Here is a 20,209-nt window from a genome sequence, read left to right as displayed (position 1 = left end):
GGCCCTGTCACATTAGGGACATCCTAAAAATCTTTTTGGGACACAAGGATGCCCCGGTTGCCTCTCTGCGGACCGTAGGCTATAGCAGTAGATCGTGACCCCGGAGCGGTGGTCGGAATACTGAAGTGGGGCAGTAAACAGGCATACAGCCTCCAGCCATACACTGTATATGGCTGAAGGCTGTGTGTCTGTGGGGGAACTGTACTGCACCTAATGTGGGGGACTATCCTGCACATAATGTGGGGGAACTATACTGCACCTAATGTGGGGGACTACACTGCAACTTACGTGGGGGAACTATACTGCACCTAATGTGGGGGACTATACTGCAACTAATGTGGGGAAACTATACTGCACATAATGTGGGGGACTATACTGAACCTAATGTGGGGGGAACTATTCTGCACCTAATGTGGGGAAACTATACTGCACCTAATGTGGGGAAACTATACTGCACCTAATGTGGGGAAACTATACTGCACCTAATGTGGGGAAACTATACTGCACCTAATGTGGGGGAACTATACTGCACCTAATGTGGGGGAACTATACTGCACCTAATGTGGGGGAACTATACTGCACCTAATATGGAGGACTATACTGCACCTAATGTGGGGGAACTATACTGCCAACCTAATGTGGGGAACTATACTGCACCTAATTGGGGGGGGGACTATGCAGCACCTATTGTGGAGGAACTATACTGCTTCTAATGTGGGGTAACTATACTGCCAACCTAATGTGGGGGAACCATACGGCACCTAATGTGGGGAACTATACTGCACCTAATGTGGGGAACTATACTGAACCTAATGTTGGGGACTATACTGCACCTAATGTGGGGAACTATACTGGACAAAATGTGGGGAAACTATACTGCACCTAATGTGGGGAACTATACTGCACCTAATGTGAGGGACTATACTGCACCTAATGTGGGGAACTATATTTTAACTTTTATGAACAAGAAAATGATGACATGCTGGTATAATGACACAACACTATGGGGCTGGTATGTAATTTTTTCCAGGGCTGGTTTTCACACCCAGTCCGGCCCTGGTTTTGCACAATCTGGAGGAACACTGGTTGTGGAACACTGCCTCACCAAGGCAGTGTTTCACAACCAGTGTGCCTCCAGATGTTGAAAAATGACAACTCCCAGCATGCCCAGACAGCCTTCGAGAGTTGTAGTTCTGCAACAGCCACAGTGCTGCAGAATAAGAAAAAATGGTGATGAATAGTTGGTAGGGAGGTGTGGTGTGAGGTTGTGGTGTGGGTTACCTGTGTACGCTGCTGTAGGTGGCACTCCACTCCTTGGCTGCGGCAAACAAAACGTGACGTCAAAAGAGATTTTTTGCACTTTAGTTTTTTCCTCCTTGCTTTCTAATACCCACCTACAGATTCATATGAAGGCTTGTTTTTTGCACCACAAATTATACTATGTAAGACATCACTCATTTACTACTAAATTTACAGTGAAACAATTTTTTTTTTATTTGTTGGGCAAAATTGTAGGTTATATACTCCACTAGCCCACCAGGGACAGACTAAATGTCCCTTTAGACGCCGCTGTCAGCGGCGATCTAAAGGGTTTATAGCCGGCAGCGTCAATCGCCGCATGTATGGAGCGGGCAAGAGCGGGCAAGAGTCAGGTATGGAGCAGGCAAGAGTCAGGAGTTTGCTACATACACCCTGAGTGACAGCATGATGGAACAGTTCCATCATGTGTCGCCAAGGGGATAATAAAAAATACATAAACCCCCCTCCCCTGGCAGCACCCCTGGCTGTATCCCTGACATAATCCATAGCATTGTGTAGGAAATCGGTTCACTCCCTAGTATACCTCATAGGGCTTTTATTTCCCTCATCTAACAATTTCAATGGAATCCAAACAATGCTTGCATATCTATATCAAAAGAAAAGGAGTGGAATAAATTATTTCCATTGTTTTGAAGCTTTTAAGTGTTTATTATTTCTATAAACTTTAGTGATTAATTAACTAATTAAACTGACAAGCAAACAAAAATATAGGGAGTTAACCCCTTGTTTCATTCTATTCCTGTTTATTTGTACAGTGCTTTCTTCCTATAAGAAAGTGGGTGGTATGAGGAACCCAAGCAATGTATTGTCCTTGATCTTTTACTTAAGAAAATCTGAGGACTAAGTATTAATCCCATACTATATAATTGAGAAAATGGGATAAGCACTACGATATTTGCTGCTGGGAAACACGTTGCACAACAGACCAGGTGCTTTGTCCTCAAGCTTCTGCACCATATTTTCAATTAAATATGACCATCTGGTTTACTTGGTTATAGCAGCTGGGAAGGAAACCTTTAAAAAACATCTAAAATAATCAGGTTTTCTGCTAATTTCCAGGCTTGATGTCATGGCAAAGCTGTGATAACAGGGATGACATCTGCAAATGAATTGTCTAGGCTGTTTTATCCCTATGTATATAGGAATAAATATTAGGATTATTAGATGAGACACTATGAAAATGAAATATCTATGATCCATGGTTAATGCTGTTTAAAGGAAAATTGGGAAATGATGTTTAACGCAGTATTCAACTTTTTTATAAAATTGTATACAGCGCTAGTTTTTGGAGGTGGTAATCTGGGTTATAGTGCAATGCCACAGGGACATACACATAATTATTTTTTTAGTTTTTTTTTTTGGGGGGGGGTCAGGGCTCAAGTGAAAAAAGGTCATTTCTCATAATTAATTATTTGACTATAATAATATACTAAGTGCCACATAAAGGTAAAAGTAGTAAAGAAGTTTTACCTTGTGAAACTACCTCCAAGTATGATGTAAGCAGTGGCAAGGGTACAAGGGTATGCTGGGAGTTGTTACTTTCCTCATCATAGCTGCAGAACGTAAAAGTGACTACAGCTCTGATTTGACACAGTCAGGTTTACTACACAATGGGGGATATTTATCAAAACCTGTGCAGAGAAAAAGTTGACCAGTTGCCCATAGCAACCAATCAGATTGCTTCTTTCATTTTGAAAAAGGCCTCTGAAACATGAAATAAGTTATCTCATTGGTTGCTATGGGCAATTAGTCAGCTTTTCCTTTACACAGATTTTGATAAATCTCCCCCAATGATGTCAATGATGTCAATGACTGATAAGTGAAGTCTTATCTAAAGTATTTCTTACTTTGCTCTTTATGAAGACACATAAAAAATAAGTACACACAGCCCCATAAAATAGTTAGGCCCCTCATACAGACCTTTATTGTACTTAGGCCCCTCATACAGCGGTGGTAAGGGTGTGATGAGGGCAGATGCAATTACCCTAGGGTCAGATGGAATTAACCCCTTGTGTTAGTGATGCCAGGGCGTGGTTTAAGCGCTTCACCACCTGAACGTAGACTGCTGGATCCTGGGCTATGCACGGGGGCAAATAATGAGTCCGACGCCAAGTTACGGAACAGCGGCAGCTTTACTGAGTCAGACAGGTGTAACAGTCTATACAGCTTGGCTGGGCCCAAGGAGGTGACCAGTGACTTCAGAGACCACAGGGCTTGCTGGGACTTATAGTGGACTTGGACAATTTGAAACAGGACCATGCTAACTTGATAGATATACTCTACTAACTTGACTGAGACTGACTATGACAGACTTCACCCCGTTTGTAGCTTACCAGGCTTTGACTTGGACCTGGGGGATTGTGGACTCGTGGATCCGTGGTTGCATGGTAGACTTTAGGCCTCTTTAGGACACCAGACACTCTCTCCAGACTTGGCCTTGCTGCAATCAGTAGAGAAGAGCATAAGAGACTGAACTTGCTCCACCCAGGGCTTATATGGGGGAGACTCTGGAGGGGTCCCATAGGTCACCCTGTAGGTCACATGATCACTAGTATCTTCCCTGGTTACAATCACAGGACAACAACACTTAAAGGTATAACACATTTTATGTACAATACACTTGATAACATAGGAAGATAGGATTCATATACAAGTCACAGGTGCAGGGGGCTCAGGGGTCACCAAATGGAGTCTGCCTGACAGGACAGCAAGGGTACAGGGATATTTCCAAAGTCTGTGGGGTGTTTGCTGAAAGCTTCATGATATCTTTTAGCGACATTGATGACTCCATTGACCTGGTCTCTTGGATTATTGTTGTCCACAACCTGGAGCTGTGCCCACCAGGGGGCTTAACACTGAAACTTGAGCTGTATGCTGTCAGGCCACCAGACATTCTGTCACAATGTCCTTTCGGCTCTAGGAGGTACAAGTGAGCCACTGGAGTGTATTTGGGTAGGAAAGTAGCAGAATCAGACAGGTTTAGAAGCGGCACCGGGACCTTCCGATTGGTGACAGTGACGAGACTTCTCACAGCTCGGACAAGAGGATGATCTTCTAATTGCATAGGTTCCATCAGGGCTTGGTAGTCCCTATTCTTGACTCAGGGAAATGCACGACACCAGATGATGGTCTCCATGTTGGGTTGTATGGTCACCGACCTGATGTCTTGAACTCGTACTCTGTAGATTTCACCTTGCTTGTTAGCAAACTTCTGTTCTGCCTGTAGAACTTTCAAGTGGTGCTGCACAGCCCGCTGATCTGAAGGGGACATATGGGGAAGAGAGGCATACAAAGCATGTAATATCTCAGTGAAACTATTTTTCATAATGTTCATCCCCAATATAAACACAGCAGACCCCTTATCTGTCACATTAGTTACAATCACTCCCTGTCCGGTAAGTACATGCTTTCCCAACTGAATAGTTGGCTCCCAGTATCCATATCTGGGGACTGGTTGCCCATTACCTGCAACTAACCTGACATTAACATCATCAGGCTCACATAATAAACTAGCATTCCAATGTTGATAGAAAACACGTTTATATATGGTAGACACTTGTGACCCTGTATCTATCCACGCCTCTAAAGGTACACCTTCTACAATGACTTTTACAAAGGGGCAGGAGGTAACATAAAGTGAGAGTCCTGATTTAGGTGATTCCTGGTGACTGTTTTCCTGAGGGCCGGTCCTCGACCTCAGGGTGAATCCGTTTAAATCCCAGCACTGCATTTTCCAATGGCCGGGTTTGTTATAATAGGTGCAGAAAGGTCTCTTAGTCCCCAAATAGCTATTGGGTGGAGGTTTACGGTAGTTTGGATTGCAGGGAGCAGGGGAAGGTTTCCTTGGCAAGGGTGGTTCAGGGTCAGGTGGAGAAGGCCGGGTGGCAAGCTCCTTAACAGCCTTGGTCATTTTCTCCATGTCCTGTCTAACACTCTGTAGATATAAGGCTGTGGTGACCGGCAGAGTAGGTTGCATTGGAGCGGACACAGGGGACTGTGATGGTATAGGCTTGGATACTGATAGGCTGAGCCCACTGTCATGTAAGAAGCCGGCCAGAGCTCCTTACATGACAGTGGGCTCAGCTTATCACCGGCCGGGGTGGGACATCGCTGCGGCCGGTGATACGCAGACGGCTCTGCGGCGTCCCCGTCCCCAGGAAGTTGAATGAGGTTCACACCGCCGGACCATAAGGCCGGTACCGGACCAACGGGGGCTCATAGGAAGGTATGTTAAAGTTTATTTTGTTTATTTTTGAGGCCCGGGCACAGTAATGTATAAATGTCTAGCACTACAGTTGTCCTTTAAGGCCCCCTTTGTGCACAATGTGTGCGTGTCCTTACAACACTACCAATATCTAAAGACCATACATCAATGTTTCTACTCCAGTGTGCCTTCAGCTTCTGCAAAAACCATAACTTTCTAAACCAGGGCAAACTGGTTTAGAAACACTGTCTTACAGAATAAGAGGGACCTACACAATGTTAGCCAGGTGGTTTTAATGTATGCCTGATCAATATATAGGGCAGTATTATTTGGAAACTCTATGGACATATTATTTTAGCATTGTTTGCCAATATTATTTGGATACTGAATTGAGGTGTTACCTGGAAAATGTGAAGTACAAGGAAAACTGTTTAAATTTGTTGAGCTGAGGAAATATTATGACATATTTTGCTTTTTCCATTTGCTACAAACCTAACCCTAAATCTATATGTGGCAGATTATATTTAGATAACCATTCATGCATATGACTTTATGAGGGCTCAGTGCATGAGCCTTTAAAGGGGTACTCTGATGGAAAACATTTTTTTAATTAACTGATGCCAGAAAGTTAAACAGATTTGTAAATTACTTCTATTAAAAATTCTTTAGCATTCCAGTACTTTTTAGCTGCTTTATACTATAGAGAAAGTTCTTTCCTTTTTGGATTTCTTTTTTTTCCTGTCCACGGTGCTCTCTGAAATCTCTGTATCAGGAACTGTCCAGAACAGGAGCAAATCCCCATAGCAAACCTATGTTGCTCTGAACAGTTCCTGATACAGACAGAGGTGTCAGCAGAGAGCAGAAAGAACTTTCTCTGTAATATACAGCCGCTAATAAGTACTGGAAGGATGAAGATTTTTTTAATACAAGTAATTTACAAATCTGTTTAACTTTCTGGAACCAGTTGAAAAAAATGTTTTCCACCAGAGTACCCCTTTAACTTGGTGCTGAAAGTTTCAGATCCTGTCATGGATAACAAGAAAGCCTTTCCCAAAGAGAGGTATTAAGAAAGACATATCTGATTTCTCAGGATGGGAACGAATCCTGACCTTTGCCCTAAATATATGGAGCCAATATATGACCATGTGCATAAGCCATGAGCCTGTGCTAAAAATAGCATATTTCAATTTTCTCCAAAGGGCAAAACTCCATTTGGTGTTGCTGTCATTTTCTTCATCTAGTCAATATGAAGCAGTACCTATAAGAAAAAGATATTCAAAGTCCATGAAGCAGATACCTTAGCTTGGGCAGTATACCTTCTTTATCACAGGAGGCAGCAATTTGCAAGGTATGCAGGAGTTTTAGGCTAGGTTCAGACTACGGAATCTGAGTTCCACCTGCACCAACTGAATAAGTCGGCGCTAGGACCGCGCGGACACTGCAGTCTCCCATAGACTGCAATGTGTTCCGCGAGGAATTCCGCCTGAAGAAAGAGCACCGCCTTTCTTCAGGCGGAAATTTCTAAGCGGATTTACTAAGCGGATTTTCCGCTTCACAAATTCCGAAGTGTGAATTTGTGAACGGAAAACCATTCACTACACTAGACATTTTAGCAAGCGGAATTTCTGACAGAAATTTTACGACTGAATTTCTGTCGAAAATTCCGTAGTCTGAACCTAGCCTTACAGTTAGGGGAATAAGACCAAAGACTAGCCTCTGACGTTACAGGTGGAGTATGGGTGCAGGAGTAGTGTTCTGTCACCATCTGTGTCTGATCTTTGCGACTGATAAGTGGCAGATAGGGGATTTTATTTCATTTCGTGGGAGGAGGGTTACAGGACCAGCAGTGAGGCTAGGTACTCCTGTAATTGGTTACAATCTACAATATTCCCAGTAATTGCATTATAATTGGTCATTATGATGTTATTTTCAGACAATTTCCTCCATATTGCAAAGCCCCTCACTGTCCTTTGAGCCTAAACCCATGGAAACAAGTTGTCACTATTTCTAAAAATAAAAAAATTATATAAGCACTATAAATGAATAAATCTCCCAAGGTTTGATTTGGGTTTGATTTGTCAGATTTATTTTGGAACTGAATCCTAATTCATAAGTGCCCTGATTAACTGAGACGGTCCACTTAAAAGTATGTACCGTAGCAGGAACCTCTGTCAAACTTTGCTCCTGTAAAGCCCAGAGAATGTAGTGAGTGGAAGCTGTGATGCATTCAGCATTATCGCTCACTTCTGGGGCACTCAGTGTTGATGAGACAAATCAGAAATTATTCTGAAAAGTTTCTAACTAACCAATTGTCACGATGCCGGCTGGCAGGTAGTGGATCCTCTGTGCCGGAGAGGGATTGGCGTGGACCGTGCTAGTGGATCGGTTCTAAGTCACTACTGGTTTTCACCAGAGCCCGCCGCAAAGCGGGATGGTCTTGCTGCGGCGGTAGTGACCAGGTCGTATCCACTAGCAACGGCTCACCTCTCTGGCTGCTGAAGATAGGCGCGGTACAAGGGAGTAGACAGAAGCAAGGTCGGACGTAGCAGAAGGTCGGGGCAGGCAGCAAGGATCGTAGTCAGGGGCAACGGCAGGAGGTCAGGAACACAGGCTAGGAACACACAAGGAAACGCTTTCACTGGCACAATGGCAACAAGATCCGGCAAGGGAGTGCAGGGGAAGTGAGGTGATATAGGGAAGTGCACAGGTGAACACACTAATTGGAATCACTGCGCCAATCAGCGGCGCAGTGGCCCTTTAAATCGCAAAGACCCGGCGCGCGCGCGCCCTAGGGAGCGGGGCCGCGCGCGCCGGGACAGGACCGAGGGAGAGCGAGTCAGGTACGGGAGCCGGGGTGCGCATCGCGAGCGGGCGCTACCCGCATCGCGAATCGCACCCCGGCTGGAAGCGGAATCGCAGCGCCCCGGGTCAGTGGAACTGACCGGAGCGCTGCAGTGGGGAGAGTGTAGTGAGCGCTCCGGGGAGGAGCGGGGACCCGGAGCGCTCGGCGTAACAGTACCCCCCCCCTTGGGTCTCCCCCTCTTCTTAGAGCCTGAGAACCTGAGGAGCAGACTTTTGTCTAGGATGTTGTCCTCAGGTTCCCAGGATCTCTCTTCTGGACCACAACCCTCCCAATCCACTAAAAAAAAGGTTTTCCCTCTGACCTTTTTAGAAGCTAGGATCTCTTTGACGGAGAAGATGTCCGAGGAGCCGGAAACAGGAGTGGGAGGAACAGATTTGGGAGAGAAACGGTTAATGATGAGTGGTTTAAGAAGAGAAACGTGAAAGGCATTAGGGATACGAAGAGAAGGAGGAAGAAGAAGTTTGTAAGAGACAGGATTAATCTGACACAAAATTTTGAAAGGACCAAGATAGCGTGGTCCCAACTTGTAGCTAGGGACACGGAAGCGGACATATTTAGCGGAGAGCCATACCTTGTCTCCAGGGGAAAAAATGGGAGGAGCTCTTCTTTTCTTATCCGCGAACTTCTTCATGCGTGATGAAGCCTGTAAGAGAGAATTTTGGGTCTCTCTCCATATGATGGAAAGGTCACGAGAAATTTCATCCACAGCGGGCAGACCAGAGGGCAAGGGGGTAGGGAGGGGGGGAAGAGGGTGACGGCCGTACACCACGAAAAATGGGGATTTGGAGGAAGATTCAGAGACTCTGAAGTTATACGAGAATTCGGCCCATGGCAGGAGATCTGCCCAGTCATCCTGGCGGGAGGAAACAAAATGTCGTAAATAATCACCCAAGACCTGGTTAATTCTTTCTACTTGTCCATTGGATTGGGGATGATATGCAGAAGAAAAATTTAATTTAATCTTGAGTTGTTTACAAAGAGCCCTCCAGAATTTAGACACGAATTGGACGCCTCTATCCGAGACGATCTGCGTAGGCAACCCGTGAAGACGAAAAATGTGTACAAAAAATTGTTTAGCCAACTGAGGCGCTGAAGGAAGACCAGGAAGAGGGATGAAATGTGCCATTTTGGAGAATCGATCAACGACCACCCAAATAACAGTGTTGCCACGGGAAGGGGGTAAATCAGTAATAAAATCCATACCAATCAGAGACCAAGGCTGTTCGGGGACAGGCAGGGGATGAAGAAAACCAGCGGGCTTCTGGCGAGGAGTCTTATCCCGGGCACAGATAGTGCAGGCTCGCACAAAGTCCACAACATCCGTCTCCAGAGTCGGCCACCAATAGAAGCGGGAGATGAGTTGCACAGATTTCTTGATGCCCACATGACCTGCGAGATGGGAGGAGTGACCCCATTTGAGGATTCCGAGGCGTTGGCGTGGAGAAACAAAGGTCTTTCCTGGAGGAGTTTGCCTGATGGAGGCTGGAGAAGTGGAGATCAGGCAGTCAGGAGGAATGATGTGTTGCGGAGAGAGTTCAACTTCTGAGGCATCCGAGGAACGAGAGAGAGCATCGGCCCTAATGTTCTTATCGGCAGGCCGAAAGTGAATTTCAAAATTAAATCGGGCAAAGAACAGAGACCACCGGGCCTGGCGAGGATTCAGCCGTTGGGCAGACTGGAGGTAGGAGAGGTTCTTGTGATCGGTGTAAATAATAACTGGAAATCTTGATCCCTCCAGCAGATGCCTCCATTCCTCAAGTGCTAATTTGATGGCTAGAAGCTCTCGATCCCCGATGGAGTAGTTCCTCTCCGCCGGAGAGAAGGTCCTAGAAAAAAAACCACAAGTGACAGCATGCCCGGAAGAATTTTTTTGTAGAAGAACAGCTCCAGCTCCCACTGAGGAGGCATCAACCTCCAATAGGAAGGGTTTGGAAGGGTCAGGTCTGGAGAGCACGGGAGCCGAAGAAAAGGCAGACTTGAGTCGTTTAAAGGCGTCTTCCGCTTGAGGAGGCCAAGACTTGGGATCGGCATTTTTTTTTGTTAAAGCCACGATAGGAGCCACAACGGTAGAAAAATGTGGAATAAATTGCCTGTAATAATTGGCGAACCCCAAAAAGCGTTGGATAGCACGGAGTCCGGAGGGGCGTGGCCAATCTAAGACGGCAGAGAGTTTGTCTGGATCCATTTGTAGTCCCTGGCCAGAAACCAAGTATCCTAGAAAAGGAAGAGATTGGCATTCAAACAGACATTTCTCAATTTTGGCATAGAGTTGATTGTCACGAAGTCTCTGAAGAACCATACGGACATGCTGGCGGTGTTCTTCTAGATTGGCAGAAAAAATTAGGATATCGTCCAGATATACAACAACACAGGAGTATAAAAGATCACGAAAAATTTCATTAACAAAGTCTTGGAAGACAGCAGGGGCGTTGCACAGGCCAAAGGGCATGACCAGATACTCAAAGTGTCCATCTCTGGTGTTAAATGCCGTTTTCCACTCATCCCCCTCTCTGATGCGGATGAGGTTATAGGCACCTCTTAAGTCCAGTTTAGTAAAGATGTGGGCACCTTGGAGGCGATCAAAGAGTTCAGAGATGAGGGGTAGGGGGTAGCGGTTCTTAACCGTGATTTTATTAAGACCGCGGTAGTCAATGCAAGGACGTAGGGAGCCATCTTTTTTGGACACAAAGAAAAATCCGGCTCCGGCAGGAGAGGAGGATTTACGGATAAAGCCCTTTTTTAAATTTTCCTGGACGTATTCAGACATGGCAAGAGTCTCTGGGGCAGAGAGAGGATAAATTCTGCCCCGGGGTGGAGTAGTGCCCGGGAGGAGGTCGATAGGACAATCATAAGGCCTGTGAGGAGGTAGAGTCTCAGCTTGTTTTTTGCAGAAAACATCCGCAAAGTCCATATAGGCCTTAGGGAGACCGGTTACTGGAGGAACCACAGAGTCACGGCAAGGGTTACTGGGAACCGGTTTTAAACAGTCCTTGGAACAAGAGGGCCCCCAACTCTTGATCTCCCCAGTGGACCAATCCAGGGTTGGGGAATGAAGTTGAAGCCAGGGAAGTCCAAGGAGAATTTCAGAAGTGCAATTGGGGAGGACCAAAAGTTCAATCCTCTCGTGATGAGATCCGATGCTCATTAGAAGGGGCTCCGTGCGGAAACGTATGGTACAGTCCAATCTTTCATTGTTTACACAATTGATGTAAAGGGGTCTGGCGAGACTGGTCACTGGGATGTTGAACTTGTTGACGAGAGAGGCCAAAATAAAATTTCCTGCAGATCCAGAGTCCAAGAAGGCCATAGTAGAGAAGGAGAAGGCAGAGGCAGACATCCGCACAGGCACAGTAAGACGTGGAGAAGCAGAGTAGACATCAAGGACTGTCTCACCTTTGTGCGGAGTCAGCGTACGTCTTTCCAGGCGGGGAGGACGGATAGGACAATCCCTCAGGAAGTGTTCGGTACTAGCACAGTACAGGCAGAGGTTCTCCATGCGGCGTTGTGTCCTCTCTTGAGGTGTCAGGCGAGACCGGTCGACCTGCATAGCCTCCACGGCGGGAGGCACAGAAACGGATTGCAGAGGACCAGAGGAGAGAGGAGCCGAGGAGAAGAAACGCCTCGTGCGAACAGAGTCCATATCCTGGCGGAGCTCCTGACGCCTTTCGGAAAAACGCATGTCAATGCGAGTAGCAAGGTGAATGAGTTCATGTAGATTAGCAGGGATTTCTCGTGCGGCCAGAACATCTTTAATGTTGCTGGATAGGCCTTTTTTAAAGGTCGCGCAGAGGGCCTCATTATTCCAGGATAATTCTGAAGCAAGAGTACGGAATTGTACGGCATACTCGCCAACGGAAGAATTACCCTGGACCAGGTTCAACAGGGCAGTCTCAGCAGAAGAGGCTCGGGCAGGTTCCTCAAAGACACTTCGGATTTCCGAGAAGAAGGAGTGTACAGAGGCAGTGACGGGGTCATTGCGGTCCCAGAGCGGTGTGGCCCAAGACAGGGCTTTTCCAGACAGAAGGCTGACTACGAAAGCCACCTTAGACCTTTCAGTGGGAAACTGGTCCGACATCATCTCCAGATGCAGGGAACATTGGGAAAGAAAGCCACGGCAAAACTTAGAGTCCCCATCAAATTTATCCGGCAAGGATAGGCGTAGGCCAGGAGCGGCCACTCGCTGCGGAGGAGGTGCAGGAGCTGGCGGAGGAGATGACTGCTGAAGCTGTGGTAGTAACTGCTGTAGCATAACGGTCAGTTGAGACAGCTGTTGGCCTTGTTGCGCTATCTGTTGTGACTGCTGGGCGACCACCGTGGTGAGGTCAGCGACAACTGGCAGAGGAACTTCAGCGGGATCCATGGCCGGATCTACTGTCACGATGCCGGCTGGCAGGTAGTGGATCCTCTGTGCCGGAGAGGGATTGGCGTGGACCGTGCTAGTGGATCGGTTCTAAGTCACTACTGGTTTTCACCAGAGCCCGCCGCAAAGCGGGATGGTCTTGCTGCGGCGGTAGTGACCAGGTCGTATCCACTAGCAACGGCTCACCTCTCTGGCTGCTGAAGATAGGCGCGGTACAAGGGAGTAGACAGAAGCAAGGTCGGACGTAGCAGAAGGTCGGGGCAGGCAGCAAGGATCGTAGTCAGGGGCAACGGCAGGAGGTCAGGAACACAGGCTAGGAACACACAAGGAAACGCTTTCACTGGCACAATGGCAACAAGATCCGGCAAGGGAGTGCAGGGGAAGTGAGGTGATATAGGGAAGTGCACAGGTGAACACACTAATTGGAATCACTGCGCCAATCAGCGGCGCAGTGGCCCTTTAAATCGCAAAGACCCGGCGCGCGCGCGCCCTAGGGAGCGGGGCCGCGCGCGCCGGGACAGGACCGAGGGAGAGCGAGTCAGGTACGGGAGCCGGGGTGCGCATCGCGAGCGGGCGCTACCCGCATCGCGAATCGCACCCCGGCTGGAAGCGGAATCGCAGCGCCCCGGGTCAGTGGAACTGACCGGAGCGCTGCAGTGGGGAGAGTGTAGCGAGCGCTCCGGGGAGGAGCGGGGACCCGGAGCGCTCGGCGTAACACAAATGTTTCGCGAAATTCAATCGAAATCCAATGTGTGCAGACATAATTTGCTCCTCTCTATTAATCACATACAAATGGTGCCCCCAAAACAGCTGGGAGTCTCTAATCTATATGGGGGCTCTCTGTTTTGGATAATATGTGATAAAATTAAATTTTAATATATATGTGACCAAGCTACACCTCTACTCTGGGGCTTAATATAGATATAACTAATAGCATATGTTCAAACAGAGCTACAATAGTTACTGTCATCCAGTGTTTATTATTTCTGCAGTATTTTACTGTCACAACAAAAATTTTAAGAGTACCTGTCACTGAATAAACTTTTCTAAACTAATTAAGGCTACAATTCCCTAACTACTCCTAACACCCCTCCCGACCTTTGAAAAAAAAATTCAGAGCTTTTAAAAGCTGTGTATCATACCTTTCTTCTTGCTCACTCAGTGAAATCTCCCAGCAGAAGAAAGTTGGCGTTTCCCAGCAGGCATGACATCACTGAAGCCTGCTGGGGGAACACTTCTGCTCTCACATCGTTGCAGTGCTGTGATGAATCGAAGACCTCAAGCTCTGTGCAACAGCTTTCAGTCTGTGTTTCTTTCAGTGAGGCTCTGTGCAGCTTTTAGTCTGTGCAGCTTAGTCTGTGCTTTCAGTGAGGCTCAGAACAGTTGTCAATCAAGCTCAGCGCTTAGAAACACTTCATGAGTTTGGTCTTCTGTCATTTCAAGCAAGAGATCTGTCCGGTGCCGTCCAGCCTATCCAACCATCCGGCGTCAAAATTGAGACACTGGATGATAGTGAATTTTCCCATTCATATGAATGGGATTAGTTTTAGCATCAGTTTCCCTCCGGCATGCACCAGAGGGAAACTGATGCTAGAACGGATCCCATTCATGACGGAAACTATGCCGGACACCTGATATATGTCAAGTGAACCCAGCCTAAAAGGACCATAAGTCTTCGTTCCCACATTCAGTTGTACCATACAAACCTCCAAAATTTTGATTGCTGTAGTTTCAAAGGGGGATCTATTGATACAGAATAGTTTAATCATTTAGAATGATCCTTCATCTTTCCCTATCGTATTACAGTGATAGTTCAAATATTGTCTTTAAACAATTAAGAGAGAAGTTTGTAGCTGTTCTTTTGGTTTGTGTGGGATTAATAAAAACAACAATATGTATATGTAAAGAAGTGGTTGTGGTGTTATATATAGAGTACTAAACTAATGGTCACTGAACCCTTATCTGCTGCACATCCATAAACCACCACCTTAAAATGCAAATATAGTGTTAGTTTTCACTGCAGCTGGGATTCTGTCATTATGCTTTAGGTAAGTGTCTCCAACCTGTGACTGTCCGACTATGGCAAGCCACAACTCTCAGCATGCAGAAATTATAGGGGTGTTTCTAAAGGACAAACCCTGTCTATATGCCCTGTAACTGTCTCCTGTTCTGGTGGACCAGGATGAAAATTCATCTGAAAAGCCTTCATTTAATGCAACAAGTTCACGGACAGTGAAAAACCGACCATTTTACCTGTTTTTGCACCAGCCTCTGGTGGTCAGGTTTGCAGAATTCCCTCTTCTCTGCTTTTTTCAGGTTTTGGAATGATTTTTGAAAAATGTCGGGTTATGCCCATTTTTGGATAAGCCGCACCCTTTTCTACGGTTTTCTCAAACTCTCAGACTGATTTTTGAGAATGTAGTTTTTTTTTTTGTCCAAACATGTCGCAAACACTGCGCCTAAATTTAGTCCACAAAACTCGGCTTAGTAAATTAGGTCCTTTGTGTCCATTGAAGCTTCTACTTTCAGTTCTTAAATGACATGAAGGCAAATCCAGATTTATTGCCATTAAATTGATGTAAACCATTAAAATTAGAGATGAGCAAACTTTTCAAAAATTAAATTCGGCCGATTCGCCGAATTTTTTCAAAAAGTTAGTTTTGGGTTGAATAAATTTGTGGTGAAACTGTATAAAAATGGCTATTTCTGGCCTTCAGAGAGCCCCAATAGGGGTGTAGAACACTTTTCCTAGTTGTTACACGCATAGGGAGTTTGCTGTGTTAGTGAAATCATACTGTTATTCATTATGACATGCACATTACAGGCATTGCCATTAGAATCACTGCTGCATGTCATCAATGTGGCAGCAGGGAGACCATAAGGTGTCAAAATTAAACAGGATTTAGTGTGCATATTTAATGTAATTTGATGTGAAAATTAAATTTTTTCATTACCCATTCTGGTGAGCATCGAGCTGGCGGTCTTCCGCAAGGCGAGATACCAACTGTTCCAACCCCTGCCTCTCAGTGCCCTCCTGATTATGAAAGTATGAATGTTTCATTTAATCAGTTATGGTTCATTGCTATTGCTCCAACATGTTTTATTGGATTCTTGTGATAATTCCAGATGTAATATGATGTCAACAGCCAAAGGGCCTCAGTCTTAAAAAAATTTGAACCACTAAGATTAAAAGATGAATGTTGAAATCTCTATTGAAGATATATGTTAGCTAGTGCTACCATGCAAAAATTTAAGGAAAGCCCAGCAGCATACATAAGCCAAGTAGTTCCTGAAAGACACAGTCAGGTAAAGGCATCAGCAGTACACCAGAGGGTTTCATGACCCCATAGATTGAAAGATCAATGTTGAAATTTCTATTAAGCATGTATTTAGCTTGTGTAAACATCCAAAAATATAAGGCCCAAGCCCAGAAGCATCATTAAGCCAAGTAGTTCTTGAAACACACAGTCAGGAGCAGCCATCAGCTATACACCAGAGGGCTTCATAACCCATAAGATTGAATGATCAATGTGGAAATTTCTATTCCAGATGTATTTAGATAGTGCTAAACATCCAAGAATTTAAGGCCCAAGCCCAGAAGCATCGTTAAGCCAAGAAGTTCCTGAAACACACAGTCAGGAGGAGGCATCAGCAGTACACCAGAGGGTTTCATAAGATTGAAAGATCAATGTGGAAATTGCTATTAAGCATGTATTTAGCTAGTGCTAAACATCCACAAATTTAAGGCCCAAGCCAAGCAGCATCATTAAGCCAAGTAGTTCCTGAAACACACAGTCAGGAGCAGGCATCAGCAGTACACCAGAGGGTTTCATAACCCCTAAGATTGAACGATCAATGTGGAAATTTCTATTGCGGATGTATTTAGCTGGTGCTAAACATCCAAGAATTTAAGGTCCAAGCCCAGTAGCATCATTAAGCCAAGAAGTTCCTGAAACACACAGTCAGGAGCAAGCATCAGCAGTACCCAAGAGGGTTTCATAACCCCTAAGATTGACAGATCAATGTAGAAATCTCTATTAAGCATGTATGTAAGCTAGTGCTAACATCCAAAAATGTAAGGCCCAAGCCCCGAAGCATCAGTAAGCCAAGTAATTCCTGAAAGACACAGGAGCAGTCAGGAGCAGGCATCAGCAGTACCCAAGAGGGTTTCATAACCCCTTACATTGAAAGATCAAGCTTGGAATCTCAATTAAGCATTTATGTTAGCTAGTGCTACCGTAACATATTTGGAGTTAGTATCAAAGTCCCAGCAGCATCAGAAAACGATATATTGGCTGCATGACACAGCCTGGAGGTGGGGAAAGCATAAGGAGCCCATATAGTTTCTGAATGGTACAGCCTGAAGGTGGTTGAAGCATAAGGAGACCATATAGTGGCTGAATGGCACAGCCAGGAGTTGGCAGCAGCATGAGTAGACACTAGGCCTTCACAATCCCTAAAATTAAAAGATGAATTCAGAAATTTAAACCGAAGATATTGGGTAGCTAATGCTACCATAACAACATTTTTATTCCCAGGCCCAGCAGTATCAGTAAACCATATATTGCCTGAATGACACAGCCTGGAGTTGGCAGAAGCATGAGGAGACCATTGAAATGTATGATTTTGAAATTTAAATTTAAGATTTTGAAATTTAAATAAAAAATTTAGAAATTGATCTTTTTACTCCAAAGTCCCGGGCCCAGGCCCCGGCGTGTTGGTACAAAGGACCAAATCTAAAAAGGAGTCGCATGTCACAGGGCAGCATAATGACAGAGCCTGGAGGTGACATCAGTAGGAGGAGACCATATAGTGGCTGAATGGCACAGCCTGGAGTTGGCTGAAGCATTAGGAGACCATATAGCATCTGAATGGCACAGCCTGGAGTTGGCGGCAGATGTGGACACAATAGGGCCTCACAATCTCTAAGAATAAAAGATGAATTTAGAAAATTCCATTGAAGATGTATGGTACCTAGTGCTACCATAAAAATATATAGGTAATGTCCTAGGCCCAGCAGCATCACTAAACCATGTAGTTGCTGAATGACACAGACAGGAGCAGGCAGCAGCATGAGTACACAAGAGGGGTTTACAACCCCTAACATTAAAAGGTGAATGTTGAAATCTCTATTGAAGATGCATGTTAGCTAGTGCTACCATCAAAAAATTGAAGGCTCAAGCCCAGCAGCATCACTAAACCATGTAGTTACTGAATGACACAGACAGGAACAGTCAGCTGCAGGAGTGCACAAGAGGGTTTCCTAACCCCTAAGATTGAAAGATCCATGTTGAAATATCAATTAAACATGTATGTAAGCTAGTGCTAACATCCAAAATTTTAAGGCCCAAGCCCAGCAGCATCACTAAGCCAAGTAGTTCCTGAAACACACAGCCTGGAGCAGGCATCAGCATGAGTTTACAAGAGGGCTTCACACACAACCCCTAACATTAACATGTTAATGTTGAAATTTGTATAGAAGATATATGTTAGCTAGTGCTAACATCAAAAAATGTGAGGCACAGGCTCAGCAGCATCACTAAACTATATAGTTGCTGAAACACACAGCCTAGATCAGGCAGCAGCAGAAGTACACAAGAGGGCTTAATAACCCCTAACATTAAAAGGTGAATATTGAAATCTGTATAGAAGATTTGTGTTAGCTAGTGCTAATATCAAAAACATTTAGGCACAGGCCCAGCAGCATCAGAAAGCCAAGTAATTCCTGAAACACACGGCCTGGATCAGGCAGCAGGATGCATACATAAGAGGGCTTCACAACCCAAAACATTAAAAGATCAATGTTGAAATCTTTATTGAGCATGTATGTTTGCTAGTGCTACCATAAAAAAAATTGTAGGTAATATCCAATCCCACAGTTCCAGCAGCATCAGAAAACAAAATATTGGCTAAATGACACAGCCTGGAGGTGAGGAAAGCATAAGGAGCCCATATAGTGTCTGAATGGAACAGCCTGGAGGTGGCTGAAGCATGAGGATACCATATAGTGGCTGAATGGCTCAGCCAGGAGGTGGCATCAGGAGTCCTGAAAGTGACCGTAATGCAAGGAATTTCTGAAACTGGGGACCAGCATTTTAATTATGTTTTGCAGTATCCATGGCAGCACAACAAGAGAGCCTGGAGGTGGTAGCAGCAGCATGAAGAGACCATAGAGCAGCACAATTATAGAGCCTTGAGGTGGCAGCATCAGCATGATGAGACCATATGGCGGCACAATGACAGTACCTGGAGGTGGTAGCATCAGTATGAGGAGACCATAGAGCAGCACAATGAGAGAGCCTGGAGGTGACAGCATCAGCATGAGGAGACCAAAGAGCAGCACAATTAGAGAGCCTGGAGGTGGCAGCATCAGTATGAGGAGACCATATGGCAGCACAATGACAGAGCCTGGAGGTGGTAGCATCAGCATGAGGAGACCATATGATGGCACAATGACAGAGCGTGGAGGTGGTAGCATTAGCATGAGGAGACCATAGAGCAGCAGAATGAGAGAGCCTGGAGGTGGCAGCATCAGCATAAGGAGACCATATTGCGGCACAATGACAGAGCCAGGAGGTGGTAGCAATAGCATGAGGAGACCATAGAGCAGCACAATGACAGAGCATGGAGGTGGCAGAAGCAGCATGAGGGCCATGCCAACTGAGGGTTGAGTGTGAGGAACCCACCGACTGTTGACTTGGGGTTTCGGATGTCACTTGAGATGAAGTGGATGGCCGAGTGAACCGATCAATCACGGCTGCTTGGTTGCTGGTCGCGACACGACTGCTAGCTGACACCAGCAGCTCAGGCCTCTCGCTGCGACTCTGGCTGCCACACACCCCTACTCTGCTGTGACCTCTGCCACTCCTCTGTGCCCGTCCTGGAAATAGTCTTCCTTACATACTCATTGCGTATATGAGGGGAGTACAAAATAGTACACTGCTTTGATGTAGGTATGTGGTATGCACGTATGAGGGCAGAAAAATGCCCTACAGTCTGCTGAAAAAACATATTTTTGCATAACAGCAGTACACAACAGTGCAGCACCCAAAAAAAAAAAAAAAAAAATGTGTATTAAACCCAAAATTGCACTCTGTCAGAGAGTATTAAAAATGGAGTGAACTGCTGGTCATTATACCATCTACAGACTAGTATAAGCAGTGATTTCTTGTGGGAAAAAATACACAGAATTGTGCTGAACAATCATTCATGCCTCCTCTGCTAAAGTTGATGAAGTTGAGGCAGCTTGTTGATATGTATGAGGCAACAAAAAGTTATCTGCCCCTCTCTGATAAAATGCTGAATAAAGTGACTGGGAGGTTAATTGCTGGCATAAAAATCCTTCTCAGTGAGAACAAGCACTGCTCTCTGTCCACAACGCTGATTTGACAAGCAGTTGGCAGTGGAACGCTGCGCTATGATCAATTCAGTGTGTCTGTGTAACACACAGAGACACACAGTC

General features: G+C 45.5%; 1 long non-coding RNA gene across 1 annotated transcript in view; it reads left to right on the top strand.

Moving 5' to 3' along the window:
* The window catches only part of LOC130274155 (uncharacterized), a 49,145-nt gene that overhangs the window by 977 nt on the left and 27,959 nt on the right, over positions 1 to 20,209 (top strand). The gene's annotated exons all lie outside the window — the stretch shown is intronic.

The sequence above is a fragment of the Hyla sarda genome, chromosome 5, assembly GCF_029499605.1.
Source record: "Hyla sarda isolate aHylSar1 chromosome 5, aHylSar1.hap1, whole genome shotgun sequence".
NCBI classification, from domain to species: Eukaryota; Metazoa; Chordata; class Amphibia; order Anura; family Hylidae; genus Hyla; species Hyla sarda.
Note: the sequence above shows the minus strand (reverse complement) of the source record. Positions and strands in the feature narration are given on the sequence as shown.